This window comes from Phragmites australis, chromosome 21 (assembly GCF_958298935.1).
Source record: "Phragmites australis chromosome 21, lpPhrAust1.1, whole genome shotgun sequence".
In the NCBI taxonomy this organism is placed as follows: Eukaryota; Viridiplantae; Streptophyta; class Magnoliopsida; order Poales; family Poaceae; genus Phragmites; species Phragmites australis.
This window is the reverse complement of record NC_084941.1, coordinates 773,566-790,725: the sequence shown is the minus strand read 5'-3', so window position 1 is coordinate 790,725 and position 17,160 is coordinate 773,566. Positions and strand designations below refer to the sequence as shown.

Genomic DNA, 17,160 nt, shown 5'->3' with positions numbered 1-17,160 from the left:
TTGTGGCCATGCCAAAGTTAGTATAATATCAAAATTGAGGTATTATATGATATTTGGATTGTAGCTATGCCAAATTTTTGTCTAAGCCATGAGCATGATATATGGGTCCTATATATCACATCTTTTTTTAGCATCAAAACATATCTAACATGGGTCTTAATATGTAGATTAATTACAAGGAGTACAATGTTTCAAATCGATTTGTAATTGGATGTACAATTTAATAAATATTGTCATTAGAAACTTGATAATCCAAAAAGCAATGCATTTAATGCATCCATTCACTAGTTATTGTTTACTGTAGATGACCACCGCTAAATTTTGCCTGGGTAGAACCAAATTTTGCCCTCCAACCAAATGGAAACCAAAATAGATGAGCTAGATTAAATTTTAGCTTAAGCACATTAGGACCTTCAACCAAACACACTTTAAGAGACACAAGCACGTATGGTAGGCAGCCGCTATCATGACCTGGAAACAAGTGAAGCACCTACATCATGTCAAAACTTGGCTTTAGTGACTTTGTCGTTGTACTGCACACTCCATCTGTTGATAATTAGATCACGCCTCTCCACACGTACTATCTTTCTGCTTGAGCTGTTGAGATGTCACAAGAAAGGATGTTATTTCTGCTTGAGCTGATGAGACATCTTTTTGTCACTTCCATCTGTCTCCCGTTTTCGGTGCATATCATGTGAAAATGCCTCCTGAAAGTTCAGAAATTCCTTGAAATTTAGTTGATTCCTCAAAATTACCAGCTACCTACTTGGGGGTGACAATGACAAGTTTCACACCAGAGCAAAATTTCAAGATCAAACTCAATCCCCTTGACTGTGCTGATGTCTTGAACTAAATTCCGACTAACATTCACATAACTGTGCAGATGCAGTAGCTTGCAGGCAGAAGTTTTCCTTGCTGTGTAACATGATTTTTTTGAGTAATAAGACTGTGAGAGTCTGATGTGTATATGTACCCCTGTGGGTCCTCCTCCTGTACCTCTCAGATTTCGTAAAACTTGCGCCTTCTCTACCACACGTTTTTCACTTGCTGTTATTTCTGTGATTAGTCCATTTATGAGTCCTGAATGGCAGAATGATTCTGGCCTGAAAAATCTCTCGTTGTTCACCATAGATACCAGCTGCCGTTTTGCATTCGAGCAAGAAGAGAGAATGTGTTTGGCAGTCACCAGATAAACCGTAAAAACACCTGAAATTAGTTAGTGAAGACGAAGGAAACCCTTGTGTTTAACCCTGAAACCATGGTCATGATATATTCTATGGTGAATGTAGCAGTAGATTGCAGACACAAACGGAGCGTGGTGGCAAGGCTCTAGATTCGAGTCGAGCCGACGGGTTTGTCCTGCACCTCTTAGACTTCTATAAAATCATGCAATTTGAGGAGGCACCGATATAAAAAATAAAAAATATATCAGTCGATTTTTACTGTAGCTCATCAAGCCTTCAAGATGGAGCGATAGGAATGACGACAAAAACATCGGTATCTCTAAGTTGGAACGAAGCGAAGCTCTTGCCAATTTGGCCTGAAAGATCAAAAATAAAAAAATATAGCAGTAGATTTTTATTGTAGCTCGTCAAGCCTTCAAGATGGAGCGATATGAATGACGACAACAGCATCAGTCTCCCTGACTTGGAAAAGCCAAGCGTCTGCCAGTTTAGTTTGAAAGATCCAAAAATAAAAAAATATAGCAGTAGAATTTTACTGCAACTCGTCAAGCCTTAAGATGGAGCGATAGGAAGATGACGATTACCGGTCTCCCTCACTTGGAAAGAAGAGGAGCGCCTGTCAATTTGGCTTGGAAGATCCAAGAGGCTGTCGCAATTCACATCAACGAAGACTCGTGCTGTTGACTCGGGGTCCACACATGATGCCCGTAGAGGAGAAGGCTCGGTTCCGGTTCAGCTCCTCAATATAAAGGCTGGGCCTCACCCTGCAGAGCAGAGTCGATCGAGAGAAGAAGAAGGTCGAGTGAGTGGATCGATTAGGAAGAGAAAAGATGGGGAAGCAGCAGCCCCTGTGCATGGTGTTCCTGATGGCCTTCCTCATCGTCTTTGCCATGCCCTCTGTCCCTGCAGAGGCAGGTAGGCATCTCTTATACTCCCTCTAATCCCCGCGGTCTATTCATTTCCACTATGAGATATGATTAAAACATTAGGAAAAACTTTTCCAGAGGCTAAAATCTAAGTAATGCACATGGACAATCTTCTTCGTACTTGATTGCATTGCACGCATGACACGCATGAGCAAATTAGCCTTATGGGGATGGGGATACATATATGAGCTGGTTTTAATTAACTAACTGTTGGTGGTGCACTGCAACTGCATGCATGCAGGGAGAGCGCTGGGGCAGGCGAGTATTGGAACTGGATCTGGATCGAAGATACCAGGCATGACGCCTTCTGTGCCTCGTGGCCAGCCAGACGACAGCAGTGGCAGTGGCCGTGGCACTATCCCTATATGCCCAACGCCCCCCGGATGTAGCAACCGATCTCCTGGAGCGCCCTGAGCTAGCTAGTCTTGCTGGTCCAACGAATTCCCATACCCAGACTCGGCTAGTCTGGATAACGTGGTGGTGCAGAGCGTGCGCTTCTGAGATTATATTCTCGGTGTAGAATAAGGCATGCATGCAGCTCATCCTACGTACGTATAGTAAGTACATGGGTGCTAATGAGATGGGGAATAAAAGCCTAGCTAGCTGAATGGCATGACGTCTTCTGCTATGCATATAGTATCATATATGTATATGTATGTGCCTAGCTAAATTCAGGGATGTTAAGTGTAGTCCGGCGATCGAGGCAAGATACCATAAGTGTTAAGTTCAAGACATTTTCGTGGTCCTGTAACATGGTTCTTATTTCATGAATCAAATGAATCGTACCATGAAGTAGTATATGATCGATGCTTCTTTCAAATTCCGGCCTCTCCGGGATGTGAATATTTTTCTGATTCCTGCAAGAAACAAACTGGATCTTTTGCAAAAATGCATGTGGAATAGTACACGCATTTCAAACAAGCCCTACGTGGCTGCTACAAGTGACAATATATGAACACCGAAAACACAACGGCTATGAATGGGTAATATGATACAAGCAAGCTCAACTTTATCTCTTGCTTTTGATTCCAGTGGATTTTACTGGAGCTAGTCTAGACTCCAGAGTATGGCCCGGTGGTAAGGGCGTGTTTGGTTGTAGAACCCATAAAGCATGACCAAATTTTTTCCACGATCAAAGTTGGGTGGTGTCAAATTTTAACTTAAAATATTGTATTTGGTTTGTGGCCAAGCCAAAGTTAGTATAATGTTAAAATTGAGGTATTATATGATATTTGGATTGTAGCTATGCCAAATTTTTTTAGCATCAAAACATATTTAACATGGGTCTTAATTTGTAGATTAATTACAAGGAGTATAATGTTTCAAACCGATTTGTAATTGGATGTAAAATTTAATAAATATTGTCATTAGAAACTTGATAATCCAAAAAGCAATGCATTTAATGCATCCATTCACTAGTTATTGTTTACTGTAGATGGCCACCGCTAATTTTGTATGGTTAGAACCAAATTTTGCTCTCCAACCAAATGGAAACCAAAATAGATGAGCTAGATCAAAATTTGGCTTAGGCACATTTGGGCCTTCAACCAAACACACTCTAAAAGACACAACCACGTACGACAGACAGCCGCTATCATGACTCGGAAACAAGTGAAGCACCTACATCGTGTCAAAACTTGGCCAGGAAATTACAAGCATGCAGTACTAGTACCATAAACTCTAAATCCTAAAACCCTAGTGCTTGTATTGTACCATATTACTGATAGGAAGATTCTGATTACACATATTAAGAAAGAGTAGTTGTTGATAATAATAAGTACAATGGTTAGATGCCTGCAGTTGTATCTATATGCAGGAGTACTTAGTAGCTAGCAGGAACACATTAAAACAGGCATATATGCTTGAGCTGCAGGCTATATGTCACTTCTATAGAGAGTTCTAGAGATAATATGCGATGATGTGTGTTTGTTTCAGTGTTCTATAAAAACAATTTCTTTCAGCAGAGATGTTTATGCACTATCTGCCATCATGCAATAGTGTAACCAACCATGGTGATTTTTTATGATATTTTTCATGGTCTTTAAATTCTAATATTGTACGTGACCATAGATAGATACAGGGAAAGTCGATAGAGCAACTTGGGATCCCGTTGCTCATACAATTTATCTTGACATATGTGTTGAGGAAGTTCTAGCCAACAACAGACCAACCCAATGTTTGAATAACATTGGGTATTCCGATTTGGTAAGGAAGTTCAATGAACACACAGGTAGAAATTATGCGTGCAAGCAATTTAAAAATAGGTGGAGACACTAAAGGAGTACGATCTATGGAAATCATTGCTCCAACATGTCTCAGATCTAGGAAGACATCCTGTCACGGGTACCATTGATGCTTCCAATGAGTGGTGGGATTCAGAAATAGAGATATGTTTGCTCTTATGTACTGTCCATTAGCTCATCGATTTTTAATAGAATAAGGCATGCATGCAGCTCATCCTACGTACGTATAGTAAGTACATGTGTGCTAATGACATGGGGAATAAAAGCCTAGCTAGCTGAATGACATGGCGTCTTCTGTTGCGCATATAGTATCATGTATATGTATATATGTGCCTAGCTAAATCTAGGGATGTTCCGAGGCATGCAAGATACGATAAGTGTTAAGTTCAAGACATTTTCGTGGTCCTGTAACATGGTTCTTATTTCATGAATCAAATGAATCGTATCATGAAGTAGTATATGATTAATGCTTCTTTCAAATTCCGGCCTCTCCGGGATGTGAATATTTTTCTGATTCCTGCAGGAAACAAACTGGATCTTTTGCAAAAATCCATGTGGAATAGTACACGCATTTCAAACAAGCCCTACGTGGCTGCTACAAGTGACAATATATGAACACCGAAAACGCAATGGCTATGAATGGGTAATATGATACAAGCAAGCTTAACTTTATCTCTTGCTTATGATTCCAGTGGATTTTACTGGAGCTAATCTAGACTTCAGAGTATGGCCCGGTGGTAAGGGCGTGTTTGGTTGTAGACCCCATAAAGCATGACCAATTTTTTTCCACGATCAAAGTTGGGTAGTGTCAAAATTTAACTTAAAATATTGTATTTGGTTTGTGGCCAAGCCAAAGTTAGTATAATGTCAAAATTGAGGTATTATATGATATTTGGATTGTAGCTATGCCAAATTTTTGTCTAAGCCATGAGCATGATATATGGGTCCTATATATCACATCTTTTTTTAGCATCAAAACATATCTAACATGGGTCTTAATTTGTAGATTAATTACAAGGAGTATAATGTTTCAAACCGATTTGTAATTGGATGTACAATTTAATAAATATTGTCATTAGAAACTTGATAATCCAAAAGCAATGCATTTAATGCATCCATTCACTAGTTATTGTTTACTGTAGATGGCCACCGCTAAATGTATCTGGGTAGAACCAAATTTTGCCCTCCAACGAAATGGAAACCAAAATAGATGAGCTAGATCAAATTTTGGCTTAGGCACATTACGGCCTTCAACCATACACACTCTTAAGAGACACAACCACGTACGACAGACAACCGCTATCATGACCCGGAAGCAAGTGAAGCACCTACATCATGTCAAAACTTGGGCAGGAAATTACGAGCATGCAGTACTCACTACCGGAATCCCCATGTTTGCCGAGTGTCTAAAACATTGCCGAGTGTATTTTATCGTGCACTCGGCAAACCACCCTATACGCCGAGTGCCAAAAAAAAAAACACTCGGCAAACAAGTAGACACTCGGCAAACCAAGAGAAAAGCACTCGGCAAAAAATAGCATTCGGCAAACTCGAGAAAATACACTCGGCAAAGTCAGGCACTCGACAAACACCGCGCCACGTGTCCCTCCTCACGGACTCTGGCGGCGCGTCCGTCCTTTGCCGAGTGTCGTCTAACGGACACTCGGCAAAAAACTTGTTTGCCGAGTGTCCTCTATTTGACACTCGGCAAATAGTGAAATATTTTCCTTACCGCCCAAAAATTTTGGATTTTTTTGAATTTACGCCCGCGCAGACTGTGCCTTCTACGAGTGGCTCGGCCCACAGCCCAAACCCCAGCACCCACCTCCAACCCTAGCTCTTCCAATCCCCAATTCCCCATCTCCCGTCCCGCTCCACTCACATGCGCCGGCGCCGACGCCTTTTCCGCCTGGCCGCCGCCCCTCACGTCCCCTACGCAGTCGGCCGCAGCGGCTCACGGCCCCTACACAGTCGGCCACCGCCCCTCACGTGCCAAGCTCGGGCGGGCAGCGGCCGTGCGGGCTACGGCTGCGGCGCGTGCCGTGCTTGGTAGAGCGGAGGGCCGGAGCTGTGCCTGGTCGCGTCAGCGGAAGACGCCAGCCATCGGCAAGCCACAGCCTCTCAGCACGCCAGCAGCTCGGCGCCTCGGCCAGCACGTCGACGGAAGACACTCGGGCGACCAGCAGGCAGCAGCACGCCAGCTGCAGACCTCTCAGGTGGTTTCCCTTAACTGCATCCTTGCAAACATCGGCTTCATTTGTCCATTTGCGTGCGTACCGTGGTGTAAAATTTTGATGTGCCAAATTAAGGAAGAGTTAATTTGCAGAGAGATGGAAAGTGGGATATGTACATGTACTGTAGTTAATTTGTCTGGCAGTTCAAGTGCTGAATTGCTCGCTACCTTCTGTGATAACATTCTGAAGAAAGGCTGCAGTGAAAAGCTCAGTGATGAAGCCATTGAAGATGCCCTTGAGAAGGTACATCTTGTCTTTTCTTTTGCTGCTTTTATTAAATTATGAATGTGAACTTTTACATTTGCTATTGGCTATTTTTCAGGTGGTAAGATTGCTTGCATACATCAGTGATAAAGACCTCTTTGCTGAGCTATCTTCCAGGAAGAAACTTGCAAGAAGATTGCTTTTCGACAAAAGTGCTAATGCTGAGCTATCAGTGATAAGATTGCTCCTGTGGTGGCTTTTTTTCTCCTCTTTTTTTAATGGTTTGCCGAGTGTATTTTAAGGGCACTCGGCAAACCCTCCACTTTTTGCCGAGTGTATTCCCTCGACACTCGGTAAACTGGCGCTTTTTTTTGCCGAGTGTCGGATTTCACTCTCGGCAAAATACTTTGCCGAGTGCGCGATAGAAAACAATCGGCAAACAATTGTTTGCCGGCACGTTGTACGCCGACTGCTGTTTGCCGAGTGTTACATTCGGCAAACCATTTGCCGAGTGTTTTTAAGCCTTCGCCGTGTGCCCTGGGCACACGGCAAAGTCACGAAATCCGGTAGTGATTAGTACCATAAACTCTAAACCCTAAAACCCTAGTGCTTTCATTGTACCATATTACTGGTAGGAAGATTCTGATTACACAAATTAAGAAAGAGTAGGTGTTGATAATAAGGAGTACAATGGTTAGATGCCTGCAGTTGTATCTATATGCAGGAGTACTTACTAGCTAGCAGGAACACATTAAAACAGGCATATATGTTTGAGCTGCAGGCTATAGATCACTTCTGTAGAGAGTTCTAGAGATAATATGCGATGATATGTGTTTACTTCAGTGTTCTATAAAAACAGTTTCTTTCAACAGAGATGTTTATGCACTTTCTGCCATCATGCAATAGTGTAACCAACCATGGTGATTTTTATGATATTTTTCATGGTCTTTAAATTCTAATATTGTACGTGACCATAGATAGATACAAGGAAAGTCGACAGAGCAACTTGGGATCTCGTTGCTCATACAATTTATCTTGACATATGTGTTGAGGAAGTTCTAGCCAACAACAGACCAACCCAATGCTTGAATAACATTGGGTATTCCAATTTGGTAAGGAAGTTCAATGAACGCATAGGTAGAAATTATGCGCGCAAGCAATTTAAAAATAGGTGGAGACACTAAAGGAGTATGATATATGGAAATCATTGCTCCAACATGCCTCAGATCTAGGAAGACATCCTGTCACGGGTACCATTGATGCTTCCAATGAGTGGTGGGATTCAGAAATAGAGATATGTTTGCTCTTATGTACTGTCCATTAGCTCATCGATTTTTAATTTTTCATGTTATACTTATGTCGTCTGCTTGCTCCTATGTTTGCAGAAATATCCTTATGCGAAAAAAAATTCGGTTCTCTCCACTTGGTCATGAGGATAAAATGAGATTGATTTTTTATACTCATAGTGTTACAAATGAACATACTAGGGTAACAGCTCTAACACCCTATGTTAGCGTCAAAGAAGAAGACATTGACTCAGGGTGTGAAGGATTAGGTTATGATGTTACATCTATGGCTAACAAGGTTGGGAAGAAGAGATCATGGGTTATTCACCTAGTCCCACACCACCAAAGAGGAGAAATAAAAATAACAATGTTTCATATGTGGACCATATTTTAGACTTGTATGAAAAGAAGAGTCAAAATTCCATGACATCCACATCTCAAATATCTATTGATCCTATGAGACAAGAGATTGTAGATATGTTGGCCTTAGCGATGAGCATTTCTATGCCACACAACTTCTTATGAAAAAAGAATGTCGTGATGTCTTCATTACTTTGAAGACATCCCGTGGAAGGCTTGCATGGCTTAGGAGGACATGGGATGAGAAGAAAAAGCGTTAGGCATCATTTTATTATCTTCTTATGTGTAATATTATTTTAGTGAACTTATGTTGCTCTATGGATATATGTTGCATATTTGTAATGTCATTTTAGTGAACTTATATTGTTATATGGAGCTATGTTGCATATTTGTAATGTCATTTTAGTGAACTGATGTTGTTCTATGGAGCTATGTTGCATATTTTCAATATTATTCCAGTGAACTTATGTTATTATTTGATAGATTATTTGTACCTGTGTTGTTATTATTTGATAGATAATTCACGTGTTGTTATTATTTATAATGTTGCATATTTGATATATTATTTGTACTCATGTGTTCTATTTTCATGTATAATAATAGATGTGCTCTACGTGATGAGTATTTTGAGAGGTTTGAGAGAAGAGAATATGTGCAAGACGATGTGCTAGCTTCAATAAGTGTGAACAATAATTCATATGTAGATGATGGTACTATAGGTCAAATATGTGATGTCATTGCGGCGAGTTTGGTAGTGTGAGGGTGAAAGGCTCCATGAGACCATCTCCAACCATATTCCCTTCATTTTGTTTCCTTTCCAATTCCCTTTCATGTTCTCATTCACTTTATTTTCTCTCATCTTCAACAACTTTTTTTCGAAAGGATTCGTGAAGAGAAAGAAGAGAGAATCACGTCCTGAAGAGAATAACCTTAGGAATCCCTTCGTGACGGGAACCGTGAAAGAAAACCGTTTGAACGCTGAAAGGAACGAAATTCCCTTCGTAAAGGGATTCTGGGTCCTAACGGAAAACGGTTAGAGATGATCTGATGTGGTGTTGTGATCTTTGTCCTCTCGTGCATTGAGCATTACAAGTCTTTGAAGATGTTGGTCGGCACTTTTTTCTTTAATTAAGCGGATTTCAGAAGGTTGCTCCAGTATTTTAGATTTTGTCCAGCTCACGCCATCAATTCGTTGCCCTCCTCCCGGAGGCCTCTCCGCCCATGACGCCCCCGCTCGCACGGACGATCACCAAGGGCCAGGAGGAAGAAATAAGAGGTCGTACTGGGATGAGCTCCTGAGCCCTTCATGTCAGGATTCAGGAAACACACCTGGCCTGAAAAATCTCTCGTTGCTCACCATAGATACCAGCTGACGTTTTGCATTCGAGCAAGAAGAGAGAATGTGTTTGGCATTCACACCTGATTAACGCTAAAAACACCTAAAATTAGTTAGTGCAGACAAAGGAAACCCTTGCGTTTTAACCCTGAAACCATGGCCATGATATATTTATTCTATGGCTAAAATCTAAGTAATGCACATGAACAATCTTGTGTACTTCACACTTGATTGCCTGGCATGCATGAGTTAGTTTTAACTAACTGTTGGTGGTGCACTGCAACTGCATGGAGGGAGAGCGCTGTTGCAGGTGGGCTATGGACCGGTGATCCCAGGCTGGACGCCTTCTGTGCCTCGTGAACTGGCCGGGGATGCAGAGGTATCTACAGATGTCGTACACCTCAAACGCCATGAGTGAGCCCGTACGAGGCACAGTGGACATCGGACCAACCAAAAGGGAATTAAAATAAAAATCCGACAACTGACGACCAGCTGGAATAATACCAGTGCGCCTCTGAGATTATATTCTCGATTGGAATAGAATAAGAGCTCCTTTGGAATATATGAATTTGATAGGAATCGTATATTGATTTCATAGAAATCAGTGGTAATTTTGTAGGAAAAATCTTACGTTCTAAATGAGGCCTAAGGTAGCTAATCCTTATATACCGTACTTGGGTAATGAGATAGAATAAAAAAAAGTCCTAGCTGAAGTGCATGGCTTTGTGTGTGTATGTGTATCATTATTTTTATAAGACTTATTTTGGTATGAAAAAGTCTTCAAAAATATGTTTCAACCTATTTTTTTGGTTATATTATCAATTGCTATAATATCAATATCATATTGAAAGCACTTTGAAATATAAATCTATGATAAAACTTTTGTGCACGAAATATATATATAGTTTAACTAATTATTAGTTAAAATTTAGAAAATTTGATCTTTTTAAATCAAAATACATCTTGTGAAAATGGACGGAGGGAGTACATGTGACCTAAATCGTAGGCTGTTAAAAAGTCTGGCGGTAGAGGCGATTTATGATGAGAGTGCTTCGATTAAGGCAATTTTGTGCTCGTGTAACATGGTGTTGCCTCGAATCTAGTGAAATAATACCATGCAGCATATGACGCGGCCTGAATGGCAGAATGATTCTGGCCTGAAAAATCTCTCGTTGTTCACCATAGATACCAGCTGCCGTTTTGCATTCGAGCAAGAAGAGAGAATGTGTTTGGCAGTCACCAGAAATTAGTTAGTGAAGACCAAGGAAACCCTTGTGTTTAACCCTGAAACCATGGTCATGATATATTCTATGGTGAATGTAGCAGTAGATTGCAGACACAAACGGAGCGTGGTGGCAAGACTCTAGATTCGAGTCGAGCCGACGGATTCGTCCTGCACCTCTTAGACTTCTATAAAATCGTGCAATTTGAGGAGGCACCAATATAAAAAATAAAAAATGTATTAGTAGATTTTTACTGCAGCTCGTCAAGCCTTCAAGATAGAGCGATAGGAATGACGACAAAAACATCGGTATCTCTAACTTGGAACGAAGCAAAGCTCTTACCAATTTGGCCTGAAAGATCAAAAATAAAAAAATATAGCAGTAGATTTTTATTGTAGCTCGTCAAGCCTTCAAGATGGAGCGATATGAATGACGACACCAGCATCGGTCTCCTTGACTTGGAAAAGCCAAGCGTCTGCCAATTTAGTTTGAAAGATCCAAAAAAAAAATAGCAGTAGAATTTTACAGCAACTCGTCAAGCCTTAAGATGGAGCGATAGGAAGATGACGAGCACCGGTCTCCCTCACTTGGAAAGAAGAGGAGCGCCTGTCAATTTGGCTTGGAAGATCCAAGAGGCTGTCGCAATTCGCAGCAACGAAGACTCGTGCTATTGACTCGGGGTCCACACATGACACCCGTGGAGGAGAAGGCTCGGTTCCGGTTTGGCTCCTCTATATAAAGGCTGGGCCTCACCCCGCAGGCAGAGTCGATCGAGAGAAGAAGAAGGTCGAGTGAGTGGATCGATTAGGAAGAGAAAAGATGGGGAAGCAGCTGCCCCTGTGCATGGTGTTCCTAATGGCCTTCCTCATCGTCTTTGCGATGCCCTCTGTCCCTGCAGAGGCAGGTAGGCATCTCTTATACTCCCTCTAATTGATGCGGTCTATTCATTTCCACTATGAGATATGATTAAAACATTACAAAAAACTTTTCTAGAGGCTAAAATCTAAGTAATGCACATGGACAATCTTCTTCGCACTTGATTGCATTGCATGCATGACACGCATGAGCAAATTAGCCTTATGGGGATGGGGATACATATATGAGTTGGTTTTAATTAACTAACTGTTGGTGGTGCACTGCAACTGCATGCATGCAGGGAGAGCGCTGGGGCAGGCGAGTATTGGAACTGGATCTGGACCAAAGATACCAGGCATGACGCCTTCTGTGCCGCGTAGCCAGCCAGACAACGGAAGTGCCAGTGGCCCTAGCAATATCCCTGCATGCCCAAGGCTCTCCGGATGTAGCAACCCACCTCCTGGAGCGCCCTGAGCTAGCTAGTCTTGCTGGTCCAACGAATTCCCATACCCAGACCCGGCTAGTCTGGATAACGTGGTGGTGCAGAGCGTGTGCTTCTGAGATTATATTCTCGATGTAGAATAAGGCATGCATGCAGCTCATCCTACGTACGTATAGTAAGTACATGGGTGCTAATGAGATGGGGAATAAAAGCCTAGCTAGCTGAATGGCATGGCGTCTTCTGCTGCGCATATAGTATCATATATGTATATGTATGTGCCTAGCTAAATTCAGGGATGTTAAGTGTAGTCTGGCGATTGAGGCAAGATACCATAAGTGTTAAGTTCAAGACATTTTCGTGGTCCTGTAACATGGTTCTTATTTCATGAATCAAATGAATCGTACCATGAAGTAGTATATGATCGATGCTTCTTTCAAATTCCGGCCTCTCCGGGATGTGAATATTTTTCTGATTCCTGCAGGAAACAAACAGGATCTTTTGCAAAAATCCATGTGGAATAGTACACGCATTTCAAACAAGCCCTACGTGGCTGCTACAAGTGACAATATATGAACACCGAAAACGCAACGGCTATGAATGGGTAATATGATACAAGCAAGCTTAACTTTATCTCTTGCTTATGATTCCAGTGGATTTTACTGGAGCTAGTCTAGACTCCAGAGTATGGCCCGGTGGTAAGTGCGTGTTTGGTTGTAGAACCCATAAAGCATGACCAAATTTTTTCCACGATCAAAGTTGGGTGGTGTCAAATTTTAACGTAAAATATTGTATTTGGTTTGTGGCCAAGCCAAAGTTAGTATAATGTCAAAATCGAGGTATTATATGATATTTGGATTATAGCAGTAGATTGTAGACACACACGAAGCGTGGTGGCAAGACTCTAGATTGGAGTCGAGCAAACAGGGGTTCGATTCTCCCATCCTGCACCTCTTAGACTTCTATAAAGTCGTGCAATTTGAGGAGGCACTGGTAAAAAAATAAAAAAATGTACTAGTAGATTTTTACTGTAGCTCATCCAGCCTCCAAGATAAAGCGATAGGAACAACGACAACAACATCGGTCTCCTTGACTTGGAATGAAGCGAAGCGCGTGCTAATTAAGCCAGAAAGATTCAAAAATAATAAAAAATAAAAAATCCAGCAGTAGATTTTACTGCAACTTGTCAAGCCTCCAAGATGGAGCGATAGTAATAACGACAACATTATCGGTCTCCCTGACTTGGAACAAAGCAAAGCGTCTACCAATTTGACCTAGAAAATAAAAAATAAAAAATGTAGCAGTAGATTTTTACTGCAGCTCGTCAAGCCTTCAAGATGGAGTGATAGGAATGACGACAACAACATAGATCTCCCTAACTTGGAATGAAGCAAAGCGCCTGCCTATTTAGCCTGGAAGATCTAAAAATAATAAAAAAAGAAAAATATAGCAGTAGATTTTTACTGCAGCTCATCGAGCCTTCAAGATGGAGCAATAGGAATGACGACAACAACATCGATCTCCCTGACTTGGAACGAAGCAAAGCGCCTACCAATTTGGCCTGGAAGATCTAAAAAAAATAAAAAAAAATGTAGCAGTAGATTTTTACTGTAGCTCGTCAAGTCTTCAAGATGGAGCGATAAGAATGATGACAATAGCATCAGTCTCCCTGACTTGGAACAAAGCGAAGCGACTGCCAATTTAGCCTATAAGATCCTAAAATAAAAAATAAAAAATAAAAAATATAGCAGTAGATTTTTACTGCAGCTCGTCAAGCCTTCAAGATGGAGCAATAGGAATGATGACAATAGCATCGGTCTCCCTGACTTGGAACGAAGCGAAGCGCCTGCTAATTTGGCCTGGAAGATAAAAAAAACCGTACCAGTAGATTTTTAGTGTAGCTCGTCAAGCCTTCAAGATGGAGCGATAGGAATGACGATAAAAGCATCGGTCTCCCTAACTTAGAACCAAGCGAAGCACTTGCCAATTTGGCTTGGAAGATCCAAAAATAAAAAAAGATAGCAGTAGATTTTTATTGTAGCTCGTCAAGCCTTCAAGATGGAGCGATATGAATGACGACAACAGCATCGGTCTCCCTGACTTGGAAAAGCCAAGCGTCTGCCAGTTTAGTTTGAAAGATCCAAAAATAAAAAAAATATAGCAGTAGAATTTTACTACAACTCGTCAAGCCTTAAGATGGCGCGATAGGAAGATGACGAGCACCGGTCTCCCTCACTTGGAAAGAAGAGGAGCGCCTGTCAATTTGGCTTGGAAGATCCAAGAGGCTGTCTCAATTCGCAGCAACGAAACTCGTGCTGTTGACTCGGGGTCCACACAAGACGCCCGTGGAGGAGAAGGCTCGGTTCCGGTTTGGCTCCTCTATATAAAAGATGGGGCTCACCCCGCAGAGCAGAGTCGATCGAGAGAAGAAGAAAGTCGAGTGAGTGGATCGATTAGGAAGAGAAAAGATGGGGAAGCAGCTGCCCCTGTGCATGGTGTTCCTGATGGCCTTCCTCCTCGTCTTTGCCATGCCCTCTGTCCCTGCAGAGGCAGGTAGGCATCTCTTATACTCTCTCTAATCCCCGCGGTCTATTCATTTCCACTATGAGATATGATTAAAACATTACGAAAAACTTTTCCAGAGGCTAAAATCTAAGTAATGCACACGGACAATCTTCTTCGCACTTGATTGCATTGCATGCATGACAGGCATGAGCAAATTAGCCTTATGGGGATGGGGATACATATATGAGTTGGTTTTAATTAACTAACTGTCGGTGGTGCACTGCAACTGCATGCATGCAGGGAGAGCGCTGGGGCAGGCGAGTATTGGAACTGGAGCTGGACCGAAGATGCCAGGCAGGACGCCTTCTGTGCCTCGTGGCCAGCCAGACGACTGCAGTGGCAGTGGCAGTGGCTGTAGCAGTAGCAGTGGCAGTGGCACTGTATGCTCAAGTGTCCCCGAATGTAGCAACCCACCTCCTGGAGCGCCCTGAGCTAGCTATTCTTGCTGGTCCAACGAATTCCCATACCCAGACTCGGCTAGTCTGGATAACGTGGTGGAGCAGAGCGTGTGCATCTGAGACTATATTCTCGGTGTAGAATAAGGCATGCATGCAGCTCATCCTACGTACGTATAGTAAGTACATGGGTGCTAATGAGATGGGGAATAAAAGCCTAGCTAGCTGAATGGCATGGCATCTTCTGCTGCGCATATAGTATCATGTATATGTATATATGTGCCTAGCTAAATCCAGGGATGTTCCGAGGCAAGATACGATAAGTGTTAAGTTCAAGACATTTTCGTGGTCCTGTAACATGGTTCTTATTTCATGAATCAAATGAATCGTACCATGAAGTAGTATATGATCGATGCTTCTTTCAAATTCCGGCCTCTCCGGGATGTGAATATTTTTCTGATTCCTGCAGGAAACAAACTGGATCTTTTGCAAAAATCCATGTGGATTAGTACACTTTCAAACAAGCCCTACGTGGCTGCTACAAGTGACAATATATGAACAACGAAAACGCAACGGCTATGAATGGGTAATATGATACAAGCAAGCTCAACTTTATCTCTTGCTTATGATTCCAGTGGATTTTACTGGAGCTAGTCTAGACTCCAGAGTATGGCCCGGTGGTAAGTGCGTGTTTGGTTGTAGAACCCATAAAGCATGACCAAATTTTTTCCACGATCAAAGTTGGGTGGTGTCAAATTTTAACTTAAAATACTGTATTTGGTTTGTGGCCAAGACAAAGTTAGGATAATGTCAAAATCGAGGTATTATATGATATTTGGATTATAGCAGTAGATTGTAGACACACACGAAGCGTGGTGGCAAGACTCTAGATTGGAGTCGAGCCAACAGGGTTCGATTCTCCCGTCCTGCACCTCTTAGACTTCTATAAAGTCGTGCAATTTCAGGAGGCACTGGTAAAAAAAATAAAAAAAAATGTACTAGTAGATTTTTACTGTAGCTCATCCAGCCTCCAAGATAAAGCGATAGGAACAACAACAACAACATTGGTCTCCCTGACTTGGAATGAAGCGAAGCGCGTGCTAATTAAGCCTGAAAGATTCAAAAATAAAAAAAATGCAGCAGTAGATTTTACTGCAGCTTGTCAAGCCTCCAAGATGGAGCGATAGTAATAACGACAACATTATCGGTCTCCCTGACTTGTAACAAAGCAAAGCGCCTTCCAATTTGACCTAGAAAATCAAAAATAAAAATGTAGCAGTAGATTTTTACTGCAGCTCACCAAGCCTTCAAGATGGAGCGATAGGAATGACGACAAAAACATCGGTCTCCCTAATTTGGAACTAAGCGAGGCTCTTGCCAATTTGACCTGAAAGATCAAAAATAAAAAAATAAAAATAAAAATATAGCAGTAGATTTTTACTGCAGCTCATCAAGCCTTCAAGATGGAGCAATAGGAATGACGACAACAACATCGATCTCCCTGACTTGGAACGAAGCAAAGCGCCTACCAATTTGGCCTGAAAGATCAAAAATAAAATAAAAAAATGTAGCAGTAGATTTTTACTGTAGCACGTCAAGCCTTCAAGATAGAGCAATAAGAATGATGACAATAGCATCAGTCTTCCTGACTTGGAACAAATCGAAGCGACTGCCAATTTAGCCTATAAGATCCAAAAATAAAAAATGAAAAATGAAAAATATAGCAGTAGATTTTTACTGCAGCTCGTCAAGCCTTCAAGATGGAGCAATAGGAATGATGACAATAGCATTGGTCTCCCTGACTTGGAACGAAGCGAAGCGCCTGCTAATTTGGCCTGGAAGATAAAAAAAAAACTGTAGCAGTAGATTTTTATTGCAGCTCGTCAAGCCTTCAAGATGGAGCGATAGGA

The 17,160-nt window shown here is 41.7% G+C and overlaps 2 long non-coding RNA genes across 2 annotated transcripts; both read left to right on the top strand.

Annotated features, from left to right (window-relative positions):
- The first annotated feature begins 11,687 nt into the window (after window positions 1-11,687).
- LOC133903366 (uncharacterized) lies at window positions 11,688-12,709 on the top strand. The gene is made up of 2 exons (XR_009907231.1): window positions 11,688-11,900; window positions 12,153-12,709. It is a non-coding gene; the product is annotated as an uncharacterized LOC133903366 (long non-coding RNA).
- A 1,998-nt stretch (window positions 12,710-14,707) lies between these two features.
- LOC133903367 (uncharacterized) lies at window positions 14,708-15,654 on the top strand. The gene is made up of 2 exons (XR_009907232.1): window positions 14,708-14,843; window positions 15,096-15,654. It is a non-coding gene; the product is annotated as an uncharacterized LOC133903367 (long non-coding RNA).
- The last annotated feature ends 1,506 nt before the right edge of the window (window positions 15,655-17,160 follow it).